Below are 7,058 nucleotides of genomic sequence, written 5' to 3' on the forward strand. Positions count from 1 at the left end.
GTAACCTTTTCTGCCATTTCTTGTGACGTTTCAGCCTCTGTGCCACTCATTTCCCCCCTTTTTATGTGACCTTTTCTGCCCTTTCCTGGGACTTTTCTGCCTCTGTGCCACTCGTTTCCCCCTGTTTTTTATGTGACCTCTTTCTACCCTTTCTTGTGACCTCTCTGCCTCTGTGCCACTCATTTCCCCCTGGTTTTTGTGACCTTTTCTGCCCTTTCTTGTGACCTTGCTGCCTCTGTGCCACTCTTTTCCCTACGTTTTTTGTGACCTCATCTGCCCTTTCCTGGGACCTTTCTGCCTCTGTGTCACTCGTTTCCCCGTCAATTGTTGTGCCTTTTTGCCTTCTGTTTCCTTTGTTGCCCCTCGCCGCTGGGTCCCCTGCGGCCCCGCCACCCTAACTGCCCATTCTCTGCCCCCAACTCCCGCCTCCAAGCTGCTCCTCCCTCCCACCTCCCCATATAGGCCGGCCGCTGCGCGGTGAGGAGAGCGACCCTTGATCCTTTCAGGTAGATCGCTCCCCCTCCGCACAGCACCGCCTGTGCCTGTTCTCTCCCTGGATGCCCCCGTGTCTCTCGGCACGGTTTTTCCTTCTGCTCCCCTCGCGGCCCCCATGTCTCTCTGCCCGTTTCTGCCTTCTGTTGCTTAGTTGCCCCTGCATTTCTGTGACCTTTCTGCCTTCTGTGCCACTCGTTTCCCCCGTTTTTTGGGACCTTTTCTGCCTTTTCTTGGGACTTTTCTGCTTTTGTGCCACTCGTTTCCCCCCGTTTTTGTAACCTTTTCTGCCATTTCTTGTGACCTTTCAGCCTCTGTGCCACTCATTTCCCCCCGTTTTATGTGACCTTTTCTGCCCTTTCTTGGGACTTTTCTGCCTCTGTGCCACTCGTTTCCCCCTGTTTTTTATGTGACCTCTTTCTACCCTTTCTAGTGACCTCTCTGCCTCTGTGCCACTCATTTCCCCCTGGTTTTTGTGACCTTTTCTGCCCTTTCTTGTGACCTTGCTGCCTCTGTGCCACTCGTTTCCCTACGTTTTTTGTGACCACATCTGCCCTTTCCTGGGACCTTTCTGCCTCTGTGTCACTCGTTTCCCCGTCAATTGTTGTGCCTTTTTGCCTTCTGTTTCCTTTGGTGAACCTCGCCGCTGGGTCCCCTGCAGCCCCGCCACCCTAACTGCCCATTCTCTGCCCCCACCTCCAAGCTGCTCCTCCCTCCCACCTCCCCATATAGGCCGGCCGCTGCACGGTGAGGAGAGCGACCCTTGATCCTTCCAGGTAGATCGCTCCCCCTCCGCACAGCACCGCCTGTGCCTGTTCTCTCCTTGTATGCCCCCGTGTCTCTCGGCGCGGTTTTTCCTTCTGCTCCCCTCGCGGCCCCCATGTCTCTCCGCCCGTTTTTGCCTTCTGTTGCTTAGCTGCCCCTGCATTTCTGTGACCTTTCTGCCTTCTGTGCCACTCGTTTCCCCCGTTTGTTGTGACCGTCTGCCCTTTCTTGTGACCTTTTGCCCTCTGTGCCACTCGTTTCCCCTGTTTTCTGTGACCTTTTTGCCCTTCTTGTGACCTTTTTGCCTTCTGTGCCACTCGTTTCCCCCTGTATTCTTGTGACCTTTTTGCCCTTTCTGTGACCTTTCTGCCCTCTGTGCCACTCGTTTCCCCCTCACTTGCTGTGCACTTTTGCGTTCTGTTTCCTTCGTGGCCCCTCACCGCCCGTCGCTGCGTCCCCTGCGGCTCCGCCCACCTGACTGCCCATTTGCTGGCCTTGCCTCCCGACTCCCAGCTGCTCCTCACTCCCACCTCCCTACACATGCCGGCCTCAGCGCGGTAGCGCCGCTGGTGCATGACAAGCCCGTCTGTGGCTGCCCGCATCTGGACTGTGCCCAGCGCCAGAACCCCTGGCCCCCGTACCCACCACAACGACCGCCGCCACTACGACGCCCGCACTCTGCACGCTCTCAACCCTGGACGTACCCACAACTGCTTTAAGGTCGCCCCGAAACGCACACCTGCCATAAAGCCGACGAACCACCCATCAAGAAAGACCTCGATCACCTCCGATGCATACTACTGAACACCAGCTCTGCACGTAAACACGCTTTCGAGCTCTTGGACCTGCTCAACACTACCTCCCCAGACGTCGCCTTCCTGACAGAGACCTGGTTGAACAACTCCTCCGCACCCGACAACGCCATAGCCATCCCAGACGGCTACAAGATCACCCGCAGAGACCGCACCAACGGAGTCGGAGGAGGAATCGCTATCGTCCACAAGAACAGCATCAGGGTCTCGACTAGCAAAGATGACGCGCTCAGCACCGCCGAACACATGCATTTCCAGAGCCACACAGACCCCAACTCCACCCTCAAAGGCACCCTCGTCTACCGACCCCCTGGACCCCGCCCCCAGTTCAGCGACTCCATCGCCGACTTCATCAGCACACAGGCCCTGACCTCCACTGACTACATCCTCCTCAGAGACCTGAAATTTCACCTTGAGAACAACAACAACAACTCCACAACCCTGATCGATAACCTCGCCAACCTCGGACTGAGACAACTCGTCACAACGCCCACCCACTCCGCCGGCCACACGCTCGACCCCGTCTTCTCCTCAAGCCCGCACGTCTCCGTCAGCCACACCACTGCCTCTGGACCAACCACCGCTGCATCCACATCACCTTCCAGAAACCCACCACACACCACCGCACCCAACAGATCCCCCGCCGCTGCTGGAGCAAAATCACCGAAGACATGCAAACCTCGCTCTCAGCCCACCCACCGAACCCTACAACACCGACGTCGCTGCCCACAACATCAGACGCTGGATTGAGTACTGTGCCAACACCCTTGCTCAGCTTAAGAAGCCCCCCCACATAGACACCAGCAAGAGGGCCAGCTGGTTCACCCCAGAACTCCTAGATTCCAAGCAAGCCTGCCAGAAACTAGAGAAGAAATGGCACAGTGAACAAACTCTGGACAGCCACGCAGCACACAAGGACGCCGTCCGCAACCACCACCACCTCATCAGGGCTGCCAAGAAGACCTCCTTCAAAGACGACCTTGACAACAATGCACACGACAGCAAGGAGCTCTTCAACATCGTGAAGGAACTCTCGAACGCTAGCTCCAACACCAACAATATCCCGCCGTAACAAGCCCTGTGCGACTCCCTCTGCACCTTCTTCCACCGCAAGATAGCAGACATCCACAACAGCTTCAACACTGAGACAGCCCCAACAAACAGCAACACAACAGACCCTCTGCACACCATGGACCACGTCCCCTTGCTAGCCTGGACCAGCGTGAGCGTCGATGACACCATCAAGACCATGAGCACAATCCACTCCGGCTCTCCGTCAGACCCATTCCCGCACCACGTCTTCAACAAAGCAAGCAGCTCCATCGCACCCCACCTACGCAACATCATCAATCTCTCCCTTGAGACCGTGACCATCCCAGAGAGCTGGAAACACGCCGAGATCAACGCCCTACTCAAAAAACCCAAGGAAGAACCAAGAGACCTCAAGAACTTCCGACCCATCTCTCTACTCCCCTTACCGGCCAAGGTAATCGAGAAAATCGTTAACCGACAGCTAACCCGATACCTTGAAGAGAACAGAATCCTGGACCCTTCCCAGTCATGGTTCCACAGCAACCACAGCACCGAGACCGCCCTCATCGCCGCCACCGACGACATCAGGACCCTGCTAGACAATGGGGAAACTGCAATGGGGAGACCTCTCCGCCGCCTTCGACACCGTCTGCCACTGCACACTACGCGCACGCCTCCACACCGCAGGGATCCAAGACAAGGCTCTGGAATGGACCACCTGCTTCCTCTCTGGCAGAACCCAGAGCGTCCGCCTCCCCTCGTTCCATTCCGAAGTCTCCGAGATCATCTGCGGCGTACCCCAAGGATCCTCCCTCAGCCCGACACTGTTCAACATTTACATGACCCCGCTCGCACACGTCGCCCGACAGCACAACCTCAACATAATCTCCGATGACACTCAACTGATCCTCTCCCTCACCAAGGACCCCATCACCACCAAAGACAACCTCCATGAAGGAATGAAGGCCGTCGCCGACTGGATGAAGATCAGTCGTCTGAAGCTGAACTCGGACAAGCCTCGGCTCCAACCCGTCAGCCTGGCACGACTCCTAGTGGCAAATGGCACTGGGGCAGCCCCGACCCTCATCGACTACGCACATCCTCGACTCAACGCTCTTAATGACCAAGCAAGTCAACGCCGTCTCTTCCTTCTGCTTCAACACCCTCCGTATGCTCCGCAAGATCTACAGATGGATCGCGACAGATACAAGAAAGACAGTTACCCAGGCCCTCGTCAGCAGCAGACTCGACTACGGAAACGCCCTCTACGCAGGAGCCCCGACCAAGCTCATCAATCGACTACAACGCATCCAAAACGCCTCGGCACGACTGAGCCTCGATATACCACGACACAGCCGCATCACCCCCCATCTGAGAAACCTGCACTGGCCTCCCGTCCATGCACACAAAGCACTCCACAAGACCGGCCCAGCCTACCTAAACAGACGGCTCTCCTCCTACACACCCAACTGCCAGCTACGCTCTGCCGACCTCTCACTCGCCACCGTCCCGCACATCAGAAGAACAACCACCGGCAGGAGATCCTTCTTCCATCTCGCCACCAAGACATGGAACACACTCCCACTGAGCCTACAACAGACCCAAGACCTGCTGACCTTCAGGAGGATACTAAAGACCTGGCTGTTCGATCAGTAGCGGCCCCCACCTCCCCCCAGCGTCTTGAGACCCTCTTGGGTATGAAGGGCGCTTAACAAATGATTGATTGATTGGTTTACTGATTGACTGATTGATTTTTGTAGGTCTGATGACCCACTACAGCTCTTTACACATTCACTGCATTGGAATGGCTTTTCCCTAGTGTGTGTTCATTTATGTTTTTGTAGGCCAATAACCGAAAGAAGCTCTTCACACATTCACTGCAATGCTATGGTTTTTCTCCTGTGTGTGTTCGTTGATGTCTTCGAAGATTTGATAACATACTAAATCTCTTTACACATTCATTGCAATGGTATGGTTTTTCCCCAGTGTGTGTTTGAATATGTTTTCGTAGGTCTGATGACCCACTGAAGCTCTTCACACATTCACAGCACTGTAATGGCTTTTCTCCTGTGTGTGTTCGCTGATGAATCCTGAGATTTGAGGAATCACTAAAACTACTTCCACATTCACTGCAAGGGTACGGTTTTTCCCCAGTATGTGTTCGCTGATGTCTTTGTAGGTGTGATAACCGACAGAAGCTCTTCACACATTCAGAGCAATGGTATGGTTTTTCCCCTGTGTGTGTTCGCTGATGAACTTGAAGAATTGATAACTGACTGAATCTCTTCAGACATTCATTGCAATGGTATGGTTTTTCCCCAGTATGTGTTCGCTGATGTCTTTGGAGGTGTGATAACCGACTGAAGCTCTTCACACATTCACTGCAATGGTATGGTTTTTCCCCAGTGTGTATTCGCTGATGTCTTTGGAGATTTGATAACAGGTTAAAGCTCTTCACACATTCATTGCAATGGTATGGTTTTTCTTCCCCAGTGTGTGTTCGCTGATGAACTTGGAGTTGTGATAAATAACTGAAGCTCTTCACACATTCAGTGCAATGGTACGATTTTTCCCCAGTGTGTGTTTGCTGATGTCTTTTCAGGTGTGATAACTGACTGTAGCTCTTCACACATTCACTACAATGGTATGGTTTTTCTCCTGTGTGTGTTTGCTGATGTCTTTGAAGAATTGATAAGTGACCATTGCAATGGTATGGTTTTTCTTTCCCAGTGTGTGTTCGCTGATGAACTTGTAGTTGTGATAAATAACTGAAGCTCTTCACACATTCAGTGCAATGGTGCGGTTTTTGCCCAGTGTGTGTTTGCTGATGTTTTTTCAGGTGTGATAACTGACTGAAGCTCTTCACACATTCATTGCAATGGTATGGTTTTTCCCCTGTGTGTGTTCGCTGATGAACTTGGAGTTGTGATAACTGACTGAAGCTCTTCACACACTCACTGCAATGGTATGGTTTTTCTCCTGTGTGTGTTCGCTGATGTCTTTAAAGAATTGATAACTGACTGAATGCCTTCCCACATTCACTGCAATGGTACGGTTTTTCCCCTGTGTGTGTTCGCTGATGAACTTGGAGTTGTGATAACTGACGGAAGCTTTTCACACACTCAGTGCAATGGTACGGTTTTTCCCCCATGTGTATTCGCTGATGATCTTTTAGGAGTGCTAACTGGCTAAAGTTCTTCACACATTCATTGCAATTGCACGTTGCTTTTCCTGCGTGTGTTTGCTGATGGCTCTTTAGTAGTGATCACAAACTAAAGCACTTGCTGCTTGTGTATGATTTTTCTTTCTTGGTTAGTGTCTCTGGGTCGTGTTTATATTTCTCTGCATCCCATGACTGCGTTTCCCGAGGAGCTAACATGGTTGATAAAACACTTGTGTTATTCTCATATTCCCTGTATGTCTGTGGTATTTTGGATGGTTAATATCAGATTTCACAATGAAATACAAGACTCACCAACTACATATATTATAATTGTGTCAAGTAAAGCTTCTTTGTAGGTGGTTATGTTTTTATATTGTGGAATGGCTTCGCATGTTCATGAGTGAAGATCAGTCTTCTTCGGGTCGAAGCAAATTGGGACAGTCTGTTGTAGATCAGAGACCCTCTCTTTCCTGTACCCTTCAGTTGTCTGGCTCCTCTCCCTTGTGCTTTTCTCTTGTTCCTGTGGTTTGGCCAGAAACAGTTTACAATACACCTAGCACGCTGAATGGTGGTCTGCCATCATTACAGGAAGCAGAGAAATGTTGTGTCTACCTCATACCGAACACATGATCAAAGCTGGTTGTGGAGGCCTGTTTATACAGGAAGTTGTTTGTTAGTGTTGTTGCCTTAATTTTCTAGAGGTCATTTCTTAGTCCTGTTGCGTGGAGGTGCACAGCTCAGACTCTTACATCCACTGAATTGCTCTTGACTGCCTCTTCCAGCATCTATCAGTT

The 7,058-nt window shown here is 52.0% G+C and overlaps 1 pseudogene; it reads right to left on the reverse strand.

Moving 5' to 3' along the window:
* Positions 1-2,890: 2,890 nt before the first annotated feature.
* Positions 2,891-6,480, reverse strand: LOC147736857 (uncharacterized; annotated as a pseudogene).
* Between the last annotated feature and the right edge of the window lie 578 nt (positions 6,481-7,058).

The sequence above is a fragment of the Lissotriton vulgaris genome, chromosome 1_2 (assembly GCF_964263255.1).
Source record: "Lissotriton vulgaris chromosome 1_2, aLisVul1.2, whole genome shotgun sequence".
Classification (NCBI taxonomy): Eukaryota; Metazoa; Chordata; class Amphibia; order Caudata; family Salamandridae; genus Lissotriton; species Lissotriton vulgaris.